This window comes from Tupaia chinensis, unplaced genomic scaffold (assembly GCF_000334495.1).
Source record: "Tupaia chinensis unplaced genomic scaffold, TupChi_1.0 Scaffold000066_1, whole genome shotgun sequence".
Classification (NCBI taxonomy): Eukaryota; Metazoa; Chordata; class Mammalia; order Scandentia; family Tupaiidae; genus Tupaia; species Tupaia belangeri.
This window is the reverse complement of record NW_006159525.1, coordinates 11393431-11413235: the sequence shown is the minus strand read 5'-3', so window position 1 is coordinate 11413235 and position 19805 is coordinate 11393431. Positions and strand designations below refer to the sequence as shown.

Here is a 19805-nt window from a genome sequence, read left to right as displayed (position 1 = left end):
CTTCTTCCAGGGCATGAACCTCACTCTAGGGTAGTGTTAGACCTACAGCTTCCTTCTCATGTCTCGAAGCCCAGTGCGTTTTCTACCACCCAGGCTAACCTTTCTGGTATTCTTTGATCTTCACATCTTTGTAGATTCACATAATTTTCAAAGTACTGCTCTCTGAGTTTTTCCTACAAAATGTGCACATTAGTAGCAGAAGTACGGAGGATATTTATCAAGTCATTCCCCAAAACGGAAATTGACTTTTGTACTCTTACACTACCTATTTTTGAAATTTTTTAATGTATACATTATTTTCATGTAGTCTCTGTTCCTCATCTTCTTAGCTATAAGCTTTAAATCAAGACTTCAATGGCATTTCTGTATTCTGAGCCTATTTCTTCTTTTTTGTTAAAGAATCTTTTTTTTTATTATTTTTTAAAAATTTACAATAGGGCATGTACACTCACCAGAGAGAAAGAGGGAAAGCAAGATGCTGGGTCCAGGACTCCAACTGCAATCAGACATGTGGGAGCCCAGTGCCTTAACTACCATGCTGCCTGCTGTCCTCTCTTATTTTCTTTCCCCTTTATTTTGCCATAGGGCACAGGTGCTCACCAAAGACAGAGAAAAAGGGGGAAAGCTACCCCCAGTGGGGCAAGGTCATGCAGCTATCCCTTCTCCATTTCTCCATCCTGTTGGGATTTGTGTCATGCACTCACATACACCTGACATGTCTTCAAGCCACTGATTTGGGATTCCAACTGTACTGTCAGCCACATGGAATCTGGCTTCCTTAACCAATAGGCCCTGGTGCCAACCCCTGAGCTTATATCTTCTTAATAAATTAGAAATAAACATATTTGATCCTACTGAATCTGTACTTACCTTTAAGTCATATAAATTATTATGAATGAATGAAATATTAATTTTTATAAATTATACAATCCTAAATATATTTAATTTGTTATTAATATTGGGACCACTCTCACTGATGACAGGCAAGAACTTCTGAAAGATCAGAGGAAAGTTAATTCTCTGCTTTTCAAGAGTGATTTGTAAAATTTCTGATTGCTGATTTTATTTTCTTCTCTTTTGTATCTTAGAGTTTAATTAACAGTTTTAAAAAGAACCAGAAGATGGTATAATGATTACACCATTATATCGCTGGACTCCCACGTAGTTGACTGTGATTGGAGTCCTGGACCTGGTGACTTAACTCATCCTGGGCACATGTGTGTGTATGCCCAAGATTTTGACAGGAGAATGGAAGAGAAGGGATTGCAGCATGGCCATCCCTTCTGGAGGGTGATCTCTTGGTTTCTGTCTCTCTATCTCCCTCTGTCTCCCCGGCAAGCACACATGTTCTATATCTAAAAACTCTCTTTTAAAAAAAAGCATATATCGTCCTCAACTCCGCTGATGTGTCTTTCTGACACACTTGGATGTCCTTGATTGGTTAAACTTAAGGAAAGAATACGAGAGCAATTTGTCAATAAAAAGAGAAACCTTGATATAAGTGGCCTTAATAACAGCAAATAGAATCAAGTAATATGGTTGTATCTGAGAATTATGTCAATGTAATTGAAATAATGCTTTTATTGATAAATATACATGTCATGATATTATGAGTTAAGTTATTGATGGGATCTATCAGAAAAGGTATTCATGTCAGCTAGAGAAACAGTTCCCAAAGTATCTTGCTCAGAACACTCCTTCCAGAAATGTTAACAGGCAATCCTCACCAACTGGAGCTCATGGTTGAGTAACTTCAAGAAGTTCTTCAGGCCACATCCATTTTTGGAAAATTGCAATAAAGATTAATATGTCAAAAGTCCTGAACAGTCCTTAAAGATGTAAAATCCTTTAATTGAGTTAATTCCAGAGCTTTTCTAAATTAGGTGACTGAAGAACTACTTTCCAGAAAACATCAACTAAATGTCTCAGAGTACTAGTCTTAGATGAGAAATGTGTTACAAGAATATTCTCATGTAAATTTATTTTATATAAATAATTTTAAATTGTACAAAAAATGAATATTTCCTATGATCCATGTTTTAGTGTAATATGTGTCAGATGTTTGAAGTAAGTTTTATAAATGTTCAAAATAAATTACCTGTTGATGAAACATGTATGATAATACCTTTAACTGGGCTAATGTACAGTGTTCTCATGCTGAGAAAATTCATTTTAAAAGCTGCAATGGTAGCTAGTGGTTGAATGTATAATAAATAAATAAAAGTGTTCCCAAACTTGAGGTACCTGTAAGGGAAAAGGATGGGTTTTCATCACAGAAAAAGTTATTTCTTCGTCGCCCTTATTCCAACTCTCCGTCTGTCCCTTTTATGCACACAAATCCAAGAGAAGGTGAAGGAAGGGCATAAGTCAGCTATTTTATTTATTTATTTATTTATTTATTTATTTATTTATTTATTTATTTATTTATTTATTTATTTATTTATTTATTTATTTATTTATTTATTTATTTATTTATTTATTTATTTATTTATTTATTTATTTATTTATTTATTTATTGAGGTTTTCCCTATAGGGCGCGTGAACTCTCCAGACAGACAGAGACATAGAGACAGAAAGTGAGAAATCACTCTCCAGAGGGGATGCTCACGCTGCAATCCCTACTCCTCCATTCTCCTCTCGGGATCTTGGGCACACACGCACACGCGCCCGGATGAGTTTTAAGCCACCGGGTCCGGGACACGAACCGCGGTCGACTACGTGGGAGTCCAACGACAAAATCATTACGCTAACTGCTGGTTCCCATAACTCAGCTATTGAAGAGAACTTTGCTCCTTGTGAGTCAATGAAAGAAGCATGAAAGCTAGATATTGGTGAGTTTCGGGAAAGCTCAAATAAAAAGAAGGACATTTTAAAAGAAGAGGATCCAAAGGAAAGTCAAAGAGAAAAAGGAAGTGCCATATTTCCAGGGTTATCTGAGAGCCAGAGGAGACGATGTATGTAAAGCTCTGAGCAAATACAGCCACTGTAACCTGAGGTTGTCATTGTTATTGCCATTATGAGTGTCACAGGAGAATCTCTTTACTTCTCACTATTTATTACATTTCTTTTTTAAAAAAATATTTATCTCATGAATGAGAGTTACAGATAGAGACTGAGAGAAAGAGAGCCAGAGAGGCAAAACCTCAAATACTGTTTTTTGTTTGTTTGTTTGTTTTTACTTTATTAAAATACTGAGTTTATTTCACATGTATATTTTTGTCTCCCTACCATTTCCATGTCTGACCACCACTACTACTGTGTCCTATCATAATATTCCATACATACTTAAAACCAAGCAAAGGGTGGAGTTCCATCTTTACAAACTAAACAGGTATTTTGGACAACACATTCTTGGCAATGGAACCTGGACAACATTTATCAAACATGGTAGGGAACGTTCTTGCTCTGCATTATGCAAAGGACGGCCAGATATCAACTGTTACAGAAATGAAATAAGACAGAAAATTTTAACAAATTGTTTAAACTATTCCTTCACTGCCAGAGATCTTGAATAGCCTCCTGATCAGTCATCCGGAAGCAGTTCTTGACATAATTGATAAACCTGCCTTCCACTTTGGGAAGAGAATCACCTTTTTCTATACTTGATTGCATTTTTGCTTTAATGTCTTCTACAGAACTAGGTCCTTTGGGTGTTTTAGGTGTTTTTTTCCTGTTTTGTGAATGATTCTTGGTCTTTTGATCTTAGTGTTGATGGTTTTGAGTCTTTTCCATTCTGGTTTGATTTTTGAGCATTTTTACCAGGAGTATTTTGTATAGACTTCTTCACTGGAGCTTTTTCTTCTGTTTCCTCATCTTCGAAATCATCATCATCATCATCTTCATCATCATCACCTTCATCATCATTGTCTTCGTCAGTAGCAAGTTTTACTTTTTTCTGTGGAACCTTGTTACCACCTCCAGGGGCAGATGGCTTTCCAGATATACTTAAGAGTTTCACGTCCTCTTCCTCTTCTTCTTCTGACTCTGCATCTTCCTCCACAGCTACTAAGTGCTGTCCACTAATATGCACAGGCCCTGAACCACACTTCAACCTTAAGACCACAGGTGGTGTTATTTCAAAGCCCCCGAGGGAACCCGTTGGCTGTACAGACATTTTCAGTGTTGCCAGTGTTACTTTAATTGGACTGCCTTCATAATTCATTGCCTCTGCCTCAACAATGCGCAATTCATCCTTTGCACCAGCCCCTAAACTGACCATTCTTAAAGATAACTGGTGTACATTTTCATCATTATTAACTTTAAAATGATAATCTTTGTCAGGCTTTAGTTCACAACCAAAAAGATAGTTCTGGGGTCTCAGGGTGCTCATGTCCATGTCCATCGACTCTTCCATGGAGTGGTGGCATGCATTTGGGTGGGTGAGAAGGCAGATGGAGGTAAACAACTACGGCTCCTGGAAACAGCCATGCAGGACGGAATCACTCCAGGGACCTCAAATACTGTTTTGATAGTACTATCCACTCCCATCCTGAGCCAGACTCAGATCATGGCTATGCACAGGTCCGTAGTACTCACAAATTTACAGACACACACCTGTAAACCTCTGCAAAGAGCACAGATTTCTAGGACATTGTGTTTTACTTTACTACTGTGCCACTGTCTGGCCCCTTTATTTCATGTTTAGCCAAAGAAAGAAACCAAAGCATTGCTCACTCTTGAAGAGTATTATAGCCTCTTCTTCCATTCTGACTTCCATGAAGGACTAAAAGTAACTTAGCCTTCTTGGCCAGTATGTCCGGTGTCTAGGTGTCTTGCTCTAGTGGGAGCAAGCAAAGTACTTCAAATGAAGACTTCCAGTCAGTTTCCCCCTGGCTTATCTGTGTTCGTTGATTCAGTAGCAGCTGTTTGGAGCCCTCACAGGATGTATTCTATAGCTTCCTATTTCTGTATAGTATAGAAACTGGATCATTATTTCCTTTTTCTTTCATTGTGAAAGAGGCCCAGAGTCCACATCCAGGTAGCTGACTAGGTATAGCAGCCATTCATTTAGAGAATAAAGAGTATAAATGGATCTTAGCCATATTCCAATATCTTGCCTTTACCAGAAAGTTCCATGGAAAGTTTAGTATGTGTTTTAAGCTTCATAGAACAGAATATTGCTCCCCCTCCAAATGGCTTAAACAGTGGGATTTTAATTTACTTAATAATTAGAAAAAGAAAAATATAATCCATGGCAAGTCCAAAGATGAATTTAGGGACTTGCTGACAGCATGACAGCATGACAGCAGGGCTACAACTGAATTTTTCTGAGACTGTATAGGTGTTCTCATGAGTTTGTAAAGTTTCAGAAGTAGTTACTAGCACCAAATCTTTACGTGTTGACCAAAAGAATCAATGCATGGGTAAGTTTCCCTTTCCGTTAGTTCTCAGGAAACTTTTTCAATCGTCTCATGAAGATTAGATCATACATACATGCTATAGCATACATTCATATATCCACCCAAATGGAGGCTGGGAATAGGAGTGTCTAGTATTTTCAGTCTCTGTGATGGTACATGAATCTTGTCCACAAGGAGGGAGGGAAATGAGAATAGTTATTGGGGAAACATCCAAGAAGATTTACCCAGATGCACAAATAGTTTAATAAATGTATTGATTTTCCAATTGTCTAAAGAATCTTTTGGTGGGGACCAAAAGATAATGGCTATGTCGCTGGACTCCCACGTAGTCGACCGCGATTCAAGTCCCGGACCTGGTGGCTTAAACTCACGCCGGGTGCGTGTGCATGCATGCCCAAGATCCCGAGAGGAGAATGGAGGAGAATGGCCATCCCCCCTGGGAGGTGATTTCTCTCTTTCTGTCTCTCTGTCTCTCTCTGTCTGCCTGGCGAGCCCACACACCCTATAGCAAAAACCTCTCCAAACAAAGAAAAAAAAAAAAGAATTTTTTGGTAAACCATCATCCAGTTCCCTGGATGGAAGTTTACAGTGGCAAATCCTTAAACTTAACATTCTCCGCCCCCCAATGGAAGCAGCAGAGCTTATCAGAAAAGAATTTCATTTGGAAAATTAAGTCTTCTCAAATGAAATACCTGAAGGAGTAAGTTAAGCAAATGTCTTGAAGGACTGAACAGGAAGTAACTATAAGCAGAAGAACTGCAAGTGCAAAGAAGGCTGGAAGGCCTGAAAAACAACCAGCAGACTACTCTGTCCTTAGCCAAGTGAAAATATAATAAGAGAGCACAAAACGAAAGTATGAGAGACAACAGGAGTAAGAGCACACAAGGCCTTTTTGGTAACTTTGGGTTTTACTTAGAAGTCATTGGAGATACGTAAGCAGGATCATAACATGACTCATGTTATATTTTTACCAGATCAATCCGCTTACTCTAAGAGAAAGACCATTGAGGTCAAGAGAGATCAGCTCTGTGGCTTCTGCTATAATGAAGCAGTGGAGCTAAAATCAAACAACTATGACTTTGACTACAGGAGTGGCTGTGGAGGCAGCAAGAAAGCCTGAGTTTCCAGTAAATTTGAAAGTAGAACCAAAACCTAAACCAAAATCTTAAGCCACGAGATATTAGTAAATCTGACTAGATAAAGAACGGGAAAGCAGTAGGTGAGGATCATGCTCGAGCATTAGGCAGTGAAGGTTTTTCCGACTGAGATTTGAAGGGCAGAGTTGCCATTAACTAGGATGGGCAAGACTACCACAGGGCAGATGTAGAGAAGACACGAACCATCATTTTGGACATTATGTTAGTTAGCTAGAGCTTTCATTACAAAATACCACGAACACTTTGGCTTAAAAACCAAAATCTTGTTTTGCAGTTGTGGAGGGTAGAAGTCCAAAATCAAGGTGTGAGCAGTGTTATTTCTTTCTGACATCTGCGAGGGAACAATCTGCACTAGATCTCTCTTATATTTATAGATGAATGTCTATCTTTTCCCCTAAATCTCTTCACATAGCCTTCTCTCCTTGCAGATCCTTGTATCCAAATTTCCCCTTTTGTAAGGACACCAGTCACATTAGATTAGAGTTTATCTTAATAACCTTATTTTAACTTGATTACCTCTGTAAAGACCCCATCTCCAAATAAGGTTATGTTCTGAGGTTCCACAGTTTAGAACTTTAACACATAAATATGAAGGGGTCACAATTTCACCTAATATAGACATGATAAAATCAAGGTGACAAAATTCTATGTGTTCATTCTAGACTAATGATTATTTTGAGGACATGATTTATTTTTAAAAGCTTTTGCCTTTGGCACGTGCATTAACTAGAGAGAGAAAGACACAGTGAGATCAAAAATAAGAAATTAATCCCTAGGGGATGGCCATGCCACAGTCCTTTCTCCTCTATTCTCCTCCTGGAATCATCTTGGGCATGCATGCATACGTGCCCAACGTGATTTTCAAGCTACCAGGTTCGGGACTTGAACCACTATCAGCCATGTGAGAGTCCAGCAAAATAACCACTACACTACCTGCTGTTTCCATTTTTTTTTTTTTTGAGAGAGAGAAAGGGGAATTTTTTGCTATAGGATGTTTGCACTTGACAGAGAGACAGAGAAAGAGAGAGAGAAAGCAATAAATCATCCCCTTTGGGGCGGGGGGGAGATGGCCAAACTGTAATCCTTTTCCTCCATTCTCTTCCTAGGGTTTGGGGCATGCACACGCATGTACCCAGCATGAATTTCAAGCCACTGGGTCCAGGACTTAAACCATGGTCAGCCATGTGGGAGTCCAGTGCCTTAACCGCTACACCACCCACTGGCCCCCAAAGACATGATATTAGTTATAAAAATTGAATGTCTAATACTTCAAAAAGCATCTCATAAAAGAGAATTTGTCATTCTGTTTGGTTGGTTTTTAATTCCACACAATTTTTAGCATAGTAGCACCCGCATGTCCCAAGAAGAATTTTCAAGCCACTGGGTCCAGGACTTAAACCATGGTCAGCCATGTGGGAGTCCAGTGCCTTAACCGCTACACCACCCACTGGCCCCCAAAGACATGATATTAGTTATAAAAATTGAATGTCTAATACTTCAAAAAGCATCTCATAAAAGAGAATTTGTCATTCTGTTTGGTTGGTTTTTAATTCCACACAATTTTTAGCATAGTAAAACATACTATCTGGGAAAATTTTGTAGCTATAATTAACAGAAAATCTGGAGAATTTTAACATAAAGTCATTTACAATATTTTCAAATTAAACGTATGAAAGCTGGCAGACACAGTATTGAAGAATTCAACCACATGGTTATATCATCCCATCCCTTAGGTTATTTCTCACTTCTGACTCTTAGTGTTTTTGTTATCCTCCATTTCATCACTTTCAGATGTCTAGCATAGGTCCAGGTGTTATATTCTCATTCAGTCATGGCCAAAGAGATGAAGAGTTACTCCTACGAGTTTCGTTTTCAACAGAGACTCAAACTTCTCTCAGAAGTCAAGGAACTGAGTGTTTCGTAGTTCTCTCTTTAACAAGTAACATAGATTTTTCCCCCCAATTACAAGGAGGATGGAAAGAACAATATCTTCCACAGTACATCCTCCACAAATGTTTAATGGGTGAATGGTACATAATGAAATTGATGAGATGTCGATGATATCAATGATTTTCCACGATTTTCTTAAACCAAATACCAGCACTCATGAAATATCTGTTTCTTTGATATTAGTTATTTGACTTTATAATTTTCAACCATAGAACCAGTAGCGTAAGCAACACTTCCAATTTACTTTATTTGGAGTCTCAATTCAGAATTGCTGAAAAATATTACCACAAGCAGATAATAATGAAAAAAGTGGAGCAATGCATGACAAATTAAAAGTTTGATCAGAGGCACTAGAACCATGCTTTTTCTAGTTGCTAACAGCCATTCATGAGGTTAGTCAGTGGTCATCCTGTTTTGCACAGTTTATCTTTTAACTGCCTGTTCATAGTTTAACTATTTCTTTCCCACTGAACAAAGAAACTCTTTAAGGACAAAGACTAGATCTCAGCTTCTTGATCAGGGTGATTTTGCCTTTTGAAAGACATCTATAAAAGTCTGAAGACATTTTTCGTTGTCACAACTCGGTGTGAAGGAGTGCTACTGGTATCTAGTGAGTGCAGGGCAAGGATGAGAAGAAACATCCTTCAAAGCACAGGGAGGTATCCTCCCCACCCAAAAGAATTATCTGAACCATAAGGTCTGTAGTGCTGAGGTGAAGAAATTCTTCCACCGTAATCCTCAAAATTTATCATTTAACACATAGGCATTTGAATTTTACCAATTCTTATAATTAAAAATTCAGCTGTGAATAGCCACTAATGTATCCTTTTAACATTTCACTAATGTTAGCCACTCAAGCTCAACAGATTTCTCTGTGCATTTCAATGCTAAGAATGTGGAAAACCACTGCCTAACTCAGTTCTAAGCTGACAGTAGGTGTACTGGAAACATTTGCTGAATAAGATTGAAATTAATTTGATATTCAAGCTAATAAAATAATTTTTGATCCCTTGCAAATATCTCTGCTACTGGCTTAACCTAGCAGAAAAAGGTTGAACTGAATGCAAAATTATGTTGTGAGGTTCTAACAGAAGTGCTTTTAAAAACTGTTAAATGATTGCAGATGACACGTCTATTTCAGTTTCAGCAAGAACATCTGAGAAAGATAACAAAGTGGTTTGAAGCAATTCCCATCATCAATTTGAGGAAAGTTAAAAAGATGCCAGAAAACTATTCTGCAGTGAAGAAACTAGATGCTCAGCTTCCCTGAAAGATCAGGAAAAGGTCGCTGCTACAGTCTATTACTGTTCTGAAGACCCTTTCAATGACCCACTCTTTAACCTCTAAGTTCCACAGGGATAGAATTTAGACATCACTTTAGACCAAGTGCCATGTGGTGTTTTTCAGCTTCCAGTGGAGGATGATAAGGATGTGTGTGTGTAAGAAGGTTTTCTGTGTTACACTTTCTGGTAAGTTGCTTCATTTGTTTGCAATTTTCTTAAAATGTGAAAGAAATAAGGGGGTAGGAATAAGAGTAGGGCTTTTCTTCATTATGTTCAAGTATTTGGCCAGAAGCTCCCCTGAGACTTTGTGATAGCTCATTTATAATATGGTGCAATTGGATCATCATTATACTTACATACCATCTGTTCACTTCTCTTTTTTACCCACTTGTTTCCATTTGAACTATTTTCATCTAAAGTGATACACATTTGCTAAGAAAATCCCAAGCATATTTGTGTAGGAGGACTTCTGGACAAGAGGCTTTCAGAGTATTGAAAGATGCAATTTCATCTAGCACACATTTATCTATTTCATATAGAGCTAATTTTTGTGTCCCTGTACTTAGGGAGTTCAGTAGCTGCACATTTCAGTTGTGCTGTTCTTTTCTCTTTAACGAGGCTATTTGGATTCAGGCACATATTCAGGAGAGCTGGAATGGAGCCAGTATGTGAAATTTGGTATCTGCATTTCTAATCATCATAGATTACAAATTCTACACCACACATCTCATTCTGTCCTCTGATACGCATATACTATCATTGCCAAGCCCCTTTGCCATAGATTGATCTTTCACAACCAATTTTCAAATTAAAGGATATGACTATCTGGCTATTCCTTCTGGTACAAATCCTTCCTACCACCTTCACATGAAAGTCATTACTTCTGCTGTATTTTCAGCTCAGATTAGTATTTCTTTCCTTGCATTCAATAACAGTGAATCTGAAAAACTGTAGTAGTAAGCACTATATCCAGGAGGTTACCTGACTATTGATCATGTAACAAACCTGATAGTGATTTATAAGATGAATCCAGATTTCTATAGATATGGTATTAGGATGAGCATTTCACATGCATTCCCTGATTCGTGTACATGAGAACTTTAGAAAATAGTTAGTAGTATTTTATAGTTTTAAGAATGTTGAGGTTTAGTGATAGTAAGTAAGTCACCAAATTTTCACACTTAGTAAATCTTGGAGCTTCAGTCAAAACCAGATTTTTCTAAACTCAAACCATACTCCTAATAATTAAATAAAGTCTAATTATCTCATGTAATGTAGGGATATTGTCATCACTATTTTAAGAAATATTCCCCATGAGATACTACTAGCCTAATCTCTCTCTTTCCCGTAATCAAAAAGGGGAGGCATGTCCAATCTCCTGGGAGTGAAAGAATCAAGACAATAAGATAGGCCTTAGACTAAGAACTGATGCTGAGTCTCACGTGAGAAAAAGCACCCTAAACTCAAAATGCTGAGGTCGTACATTCCTCTTTAGAGAAAAACTACTAGGTCCACAATAGATCCTGATATATATGTGTGTGTGTGTGTGTGTGTGTGTGTGTGTATGTATATATACACACATACATACATACATTTTTTTCTGAAGCTATTACATTATATACACCAACAGTGAACAGTCTATAAAGGAAATTAAGAAAACTATTCCATTTACAATAGAATTAAAAAAGAACAACTTTCTTAGAAATTAACCTAATCAAGAACGGAAAAGACTTGGACACTGAAATCTAAAAATATTGCTGAAGAAATTAAATAAAACACAAATAATGTAAGGATATTCAGTAGTCATGATTTGAAAATTTAGGATTATTAATACCTGAATACTATTCAAGGTAATATACAGATTTAATTTGGTATTTATCAAAATATCAATGATATTTATATATAAGTAGAAAAATCTATCTTAAAATTCATATGGATTTGGAGGTGTCATACTTCCTGATTTCAAATTTTACTTCAAAGCTGCAATTTTAAAAGCAGTGTATTACTATTGTAAAGACAAACCAATAGAAAAGTGGAGTTTAAATATGGACCCAGAAATAAAACATTGTCAAGTGACTTTTGACAAGGGCACCATGGCATTCAACAGGAAAAGGACACTCTTTTCAACAAATGGTACTGGAAAAATTGAATATTAACATATAAACCAATAACTTAGACTTTTGTTTTACTCTCTATACAGTCTTAATGTATCAAAGACCTAAATGTAGAACAAAACCTTAAAACTAAAATTCTTAGATGAAAACATGATTAGAGTTTCACAAGATTGAATTTGGCAATGACTTCTTGAATGTGACAATAAACATACAAGTAACAAAAATAAAAATAAATAATTTAAATAGTGCATTAAATTTTAAAACTAATAGATTAAAATGCACAGTCAGTTAGGGCGAAAAGGAAACCCACAGAATAGCAGATAATATTTGCAAATCGTATATCTGATAAATGACTAATACCTGGAATTTATAGAAAGCTCCTACAATGACAATAAAATGACCTGATTAAAAAGGCAAAGGACTTGAAGAGACATTTTGCCAAAGGTATGCAGATATCCAACAAACATGTAAGAGATGTTCAATATGGTGAGTTATTAAGGAAATGCACACTAGAACCATGATAAGGTATCACTTAACACCAGTCAGGATGACCACTATCAAAAATAAGCAAATAGGGACCAGCAGATGGTTTATCAATTATATCACTGGACTTCCACATGGCTGACCAAGGTTCAAGTCCTGGACCGGTAACTTGAAACTTATGACAGGCAAGTTTGTGTGCATGCCCAAGATCCCTGAAGGAGATTGGAGGAAAAGGGATTGTGGCATGCCCATCCCCTTTAGGAGGGTGATTTCTCATTTTCTCTTTCACTGTTTCTATCTCTTTCTCTCTCTCTCTCTCTCTTCAGCAAGTGTATGCACCCTAAGGAAAAAGCCTCTCTCAAAACAAAACACCAAACAACAAAAACAACCGAAAATAGAAAATATATGGCACAGTAAAGAACAGTGGTGGCAATTTAATGTGAACTTCTAAATATTCAGTAGAATTAATTTCAAATACATACAACACAAAGTAACAATAACTGTTGGAGATGGTAAACATATTTATTTCCTTAATTTGATTATTAAATATTATACACATACTTTGAAAAACTATACTGCAACCACACAAAGATATACAGCTATTATACATAAGTCAAAAATTACAATAAAGAAAAATAGAAGAAACAACAGGGAGACCCAAGCCACTCAACTTGAGCTAATCAGAGATGTCCACCCAGCCTGCTGTGGGGGAGGAAGGGCTGCTCTAGCCTTGTTCTGGCCGTCAAGAACCATTACCAGGTTCCTGAAATCACTGAGATAGAAGAGATAGAAGGAGCATTGGGGAACCCCACCCAACCTGCTATGGAGAAGGAAGGGCTTCTCTGATTCACGTGGCATGCTTTCATTGTACTTTTCCAGCTCAACTTCCAGCCACCTTGGGAGCAGAAAGACTTGAATACAGGAACCAAACACTTGAAGACAGGAGACTGGAAGAATTGTCTCTCACAACCCCCTTAGAAGTAAAAGAAGAGGAACTCCACCCCTGAAATCCTGAAGTCAACATTCCTACTGTAATTCCACACTCTCATTCACAGTAGAGGAGGGAAACTGGCACAGAGCTAATACACACGATAGGGAAGGCCATGAGCATACAGCTACAGAAACATATTCCATAAAAGTAGAAAGAATTGTATATTACCAACCAGATGACTAAAAATGAAGGCAGAGCCCCCCCAATTCTTCCCCCTCAAAAGAATATAATAACTTCTCACCAACAAGGGATAAAACACAAGAGATTGCAAAAATGTCAGAAAAAGAACTCAGCATATTAATTGTAGCAAAATTCAATGAGATGCAAGAGAAAACAACCAATTTTAGGAAATGAGAAAATTCTTCTATGACTTGAAGGAGGAACTTCATATAGAGATATACACTCTGAAAAAGAATCAAACAGAACTGGAGATAACAAATATGATACAGGAAATCAAAACCTCCCTTGAGGGGACCAACAGATGGTATGGTGGTTAAGGTACACTGTACACCCACTTGATCAACTGCAGTTTGAGTTCCAGACCTGGTGACTTGTTTTATCACTTTCTCTCTCTTTCTTTTGCTCTCTATCTCTCTCTGGTGAGCTCATGTGCCCTATAGCAAACTGAAAAATAATAATAATGATAGATAAAATTAAGTAATTTTTTTTTTTAGAAAAACATCTCTCTCAAGAGTATCAACAGCAAACTAGACCACCTAGAGGACAGAATCTCTCACCTTGAAAACATAACCTCCAATTTAGTCCAAACAACTGAAATAGAAGAATAGAAGAATAACTGTTAAAAATCAGGACAGTGGAACCAGCAGATGGCGTTATGATTACATCACTGAATTGCCACATAGTCGACTGCAGTTCGAGTCCTAAACCCAGTAACCTAAACCTCTCACCAGGTGCACATGCACACGTGCCCAGCAAATATCAAGAGAATGGAGGAGAAGAGATTGCAGTGTCACCATCTCCCCTAAGGCGTTCTCACTTTCTGTTTCTCTGTCTCTCTTTGTCTCTCTGGTAAGCACACATGCCCTATAGCAAAACAAACAAACAAACAACAACAACGACAAAACTCTTTCTCTTGGACCAGCAGTTAGTGTAATGCTATTTCACTGGACTCCCATGTGGTCAACCGTGGTTCAAGTCCCAGACCCGGTGGCTTAAAACTCATGCTGAGCGTGTGTGCATGTGTGCCCAAGATCCCGAGAGGAGAATGGAGGAGGAAGGACTATGGCATGGTCATCCCTCCTGGGAGGTGATTTCTAGCTTTCTGTCTCTCTGTCCTCTGTCTCTCTCTGTCTGTCTGGTGAGTGCATGAGCCCTATAGCAAAAATCTCTCAGGAAAAAAAAAAAAAAAAGACAACATACTGGAAATCCTAGACAGCATTAAATGGCCAAATATTGACCATAAGAGGTATTACAGAAGGTGAAGAGACAAATGAAGGCATAGAAAAATCTCTTTCTTGATATATTGGCTGAAGACTTTTCAAATTTAGAGAAGCCTACAAACAAACTATAATCTAATTGGAAAAAAATGAAAGACAAAGACAATATTCTAAAAATGGCCAAAGAGAAATGCCACGTCACTTACTCCATTAGATCAACATTGGACTTCTCAACTAAAACAGTGAAGTCGAGGAAAGAGCAGAAAGATATATTTAAAACTCTGAAATAAAAACAGTTTCTGCCAAGAGTATTATACCCAACAAGATTATCATTCAAATGAGAAAAAAAAAAAATAATTACCAGATAAACAAAAACTGAAAGAATTTGTCAAAACTAAACCAGCTTTTCAGAAAATACCTAAGCAGGACTAGCAGATGGCATAATGGTTACGTCACTGGACTCCCATGTAGTCAATTGTGGTTCAAGTCCCAGACCCAGTGGCTTAAACTCACACCGGCTGTGTGTGCGTGCATTCCCAAGATCCCAAGAGGAGAATAGAAGAGGAGATTGTGGCATGGCCACCCCCCTGGAGGGGGATTTCTTGCTTTCTGTCTCTCTGTCTCTCTGTCTTTCCAGTGAGCGCATACACCCTATAGCAAAACTTCTTCAAAAAAAGAAAATACCTAAGGGAATACTATACCAGGAAAATTAAAGGGAAATAAATAAAAGTAGCAAAACATAAAACAACTGTTAAAAAAAAAAGGTTTAACATTGATAATAACATTGAATGTCATGTCAGGATTAAATTTCTCAACTAAAAGGCTGAAAATGCATATTCAATTATTTTATACACAAGCAGGTTTAAGTACAAATTTACTAATTATTTGATAAGCCATTGTCTTCATAGATTTCAACTTATATATTTACTATTACTCTTACTTGTTGTATAAAACTAGATAACAGAGGAAAAGTCCACAGTGAGTCTGTCTTTAGAATGAATTTAAAGAACATTAAAATCAAAAACGTTGTAAAACTTATAAATTACCAAATCACTGACTTCACTATGTCTTCACTTTTAAATATCTCTTTCCCATATTGTTTTGTTAGCTTTTTTGATTTTTGCATACACAGTATAGTATTATGGTCTTACAAGAATGCACAATGAGTAAGTAAGTTCTCTTTTTCTTCCTAGTGAACTCTTGTTATGTTCAATTTTACCTATTTGTAACTAGACCAACGACACCACAAATTTTCTCAGAATATAAAATCTTATCTCCCACAATTGTCTATATAGAAATTATAGATTCTGGGAACCAGCAGTTAGCGTAACGGCTATAGCGCTGGATTCCCACGTAGTCGACCGCGGTTCGTGTCCCAGACCCGGTGGCTTAGAACTCAAGCCAGGCGCGTGTGCATGCATGCCCAAGATCCTAAGAGGAGAATGGAGGAGAAAGGATTGCGGCGTGACCATCCCCCTTGGGGGGTGATTTCTCGCTTTCTGTCTCTCTGTCTCTTTCTGTCTGTCTGGCGAGCGCACGCGCCCTATAGCGAAAACCTCTCAAAAAAAAAATTTTTAGATTCTTATTTCATTTGCTATGTATGTTAAGATTATCTGTATTTTAAAAAATCTGTCTTCATTAATTTATGAGTTCTTTGTTGACTGATTTTCAATAAATGTGTTTTTCTTTAGAATCTTTCTTCACACTAAAGAATCCAATACACAATTTTGTACATACTTCCAGAATAACCAGAGGAGTGGATTTGAGTATTTACAAGATAATATAATGTTAAAAATTGAAGGTGGCAAATATGTTTATATCCTAGGTTTGTTTATTATACAGTACATGTGTGTTTTTAAAGACCATTCTGTACTCTACAAAGATATTTAATAACTATATCTAAATAATAAATTGTGATAATTTTTAATTTACAATAAAAATAATTTGTGGAAAATAGAAAATCAAGGTGAATTGAAACATTACAAAAACCAGAAAATAGCAAGTATTGGTTAGGATAAGGAAAAACTGGAATCTCTGTGTGTTGTTGGTGGGAATTATAATGATGTAGCCTCTATGGAAGACTGTATGACTGCTATTCAAAAAATTAAAAATGGAATTACCATACATAATGGTTTGAATGTTTCTCTCAAATTTCATGTATTGGAAACTTAACCCCCAGTTTTCAGAGGTAATTAAATTAGAGGTAATTAAATTAAAGGTTATCAGAATGATTTCCCTTGACAGAACTGGTGGCTTTATAAAAAGAGGAAGGACATGAGTTGACATACACTTTCTCTATCTCAACATGTGAGGCCTCCATAGACCCCTGGAACACTCAGACAAGAAGCCATTTTAAATCTGAGGTGTGTCCTGGAGCATTCAGAGACCAACATGATTAAAGTTATGCTCTAAACCTCATCTTGTTGAAATGCTCAGACAAGGTAGGCCGACCTCTGTCTTCTCTAGTCTCTGTCTCTCTCTCCCTCTTTTTAAATTTTTTTTTTTAATTTAAAAAAAAATTTAATCACTTCTTCTGACCTCAGCCTTTTTTTTTCTCCTGCTAATTTCAGAAGCTATTTTGAATCGGAGGTGAGTCCTGGTATAAGCACTCTGCAGCTATCAGGCCATACGATTTTCAGTTTTTACTTTTCAAAAAATATATATTTTTTCTTTTTTGGGGGTTGTTTTTGTCTATTTTTTTTTCTCTCTTTTTCTTTTATTTTCCTTTTCCTTTTTTTTTTTTTTTTTTTGATTTTACTTTTCTACTCTGCTCTTCAGTCTCCACACACTGTGTCTAGACAGGCCTAGGTTCACTGTAGACACGCATCTGAATACTTTTAGGGTCATTGAAATCCTCAACACTTATTGAACCTCCTGCTTTAAGGAAGAAATTTTGTCTTATAAATCTGAACTCATAATCTCTTTCTTTGGATACCACATTACAAAACACAGTAGAGGAGTGATTTTGTCACAGAATGATCAGAAACTACTGTATAGGTACAAGAAATAAGAGAAACCAAGAAAGTATCTCCTCCCTAAGTGAAAAGAACAATCCCTCATTATCCAGACAGTACAGTGGAAGTCGTTGAAACATCTGGTAGAGAATTCAGAATTTTCATAGTGACAAAACTAAACAAGATACAAGAGCTGAGAGACAATGAACTCAAGAAGATGCAAGAGAAAAGGGACAATGAGTTCCAGAAAGTGAGGTTCTTATACAATCTGAAAGAGAAAATACATTCTATAAAAAAATAATAATAATAAAATAATCAAATGGAGCTGTTAGAAATGAAGGCTGCAATATAGGAAATCAAAACCCTCCTCAAAAGTATTAAAAGCAGATTAGTCCATGCAGAAGATCAAATCTCAGATGTTAAAGGCAAAACTTCTGACCTGGAAAAAAGAACAACAACAATAACAACAACAACAACAACAACAAAAAAAACCTGAGAAAATAACCAGAAAAATATAAAATGTATGAGAAGTATTAGATACCATTAAGTGCCCAATCATCCAGATAATTAGTATCCCAGAAGGTGAATAAACTAATAAAGGCATTAATAATGTATTTCATGAAATTTTGGAAGAAAATTTTTCAAATCTAGAGAGGCATTCAAATTCAAATTTCAGACCCAAGAAACACAAAAGACCCTGGTGACTCATCACTCATCCCCACCACTACTTGCCTCTGGACTTCAAGTTTGTTTCTTGGATCTTTAAGATGAGCTTGCATCCCTCCCCTATCTAGAGACTGGTTCAAGTGAGAAGCATTACCAGACACTAGGCTACCTGTGGTTGTAGGCCCTAATGGCCAGAACCCATCGCTCATCATTCCACCTCCCAATTGCCTTTGGATTCACAGAACTTCAGTGTTTTGAATAGTGTACAGTGCATAACCCAGGCCAAGAGATCCTTTCTTTGTTCCTAAAGTGAAGTACATTAGCTCAGTTGGAGGCTCACCACTCTGGAAACATGGAGGATTTTGGGTCAACCAAGACCAATGACAATAGTGCAGGGTACTCATGAGCAACACAGAGGCAGACAAGAAGAGAAATGGCCAATTTTCTACTCCAGCATACCTTTGAATACTCAGAGGTACCATAAATAAGTTAGGAAGAAACATATAAATCACCAGATGACTAGTAACAATCACGGATGCTCAAGAAATATGAGCAACCAACAAAATATCTCTCCCCAAGAGAAAGCATCAATCCCACATCACTCACAGACAACACAATGGATGTCGTGGACATGCTGAATAAGCAATTCAGAATATTTGTAGTGGCCAAACTAACCGAGATGCAAGAGAAAAGAGCACTTGCAATGAGCTCCAGGAGATGAGGAAGTCCTTTCATGATTTGAAAGAAGAAATAGACACCTTAAAAAAATCAGATAGAACTTCTAGGGATGAAGAATGTGAAACCTCCCATGAAAGTATTTCGAGTACATTAGATCACACTGGAGATCGAATCTCGAATGTAGAAGGCAAAACATCTGACTTAGAATAAAGTATCATGAAGACTGAGAAAACAACCAAGAAAAATGAGGATAATATAAGAGAAATACTGGATACCATCAAGGGTCCCCAACATCCAGATAATTAGTATCCCAGAAGAGGAGAAAAATAATAAGGGCATTGATCATTTATTCCATGAAATCCTGGAAGAAAATTTTCCACACCTAGAAAGGCATTCAAATATCCAGACCTAAGAAATATATAGGACTCCAAATAGAATCAACCCAAGAAGATCCTCTCCAAGGCACATCATAACCAGATTGGCAAAAACAACAGACAAAAACAAGATACTAAAATTGGTAAGAGGGAAACAACAAGTTACTTACAAATGTCACCCTATCAGGCTAAGATCAGACATCTCATCAGAAACAATGCAGGCAGGGAAAAAATGGGAAAATATAATCAAAATGTCGAATGAAAAACAATTTCAACCAAGAATACTATACCTGGCAAGATTTTCTTTCATATGGGAAAAAAAAAGATAAAAAAAAAATTCTCAGGTAAACAAAATCTGAAAGACTTTACCAACTCCAGATCAGCTCTTCAAGAGGTTC

At 37.0% G+C, this 19805-nt stretch overlaps 1 pseudogene; it reads right to left on the bottom strand.

Annotated features, from left to right (window-relative positions):
* Positions 1-3492: 3492 nt before the first annotated feature.
* On the bottom strand, positions 3493-4354 carry LOC106733293 (nucleophosmin pseudogene; annotated as a pseudogene).
* Between the last annotated feature and the right edge of the window lie 15451 nt (positions 4355-19805).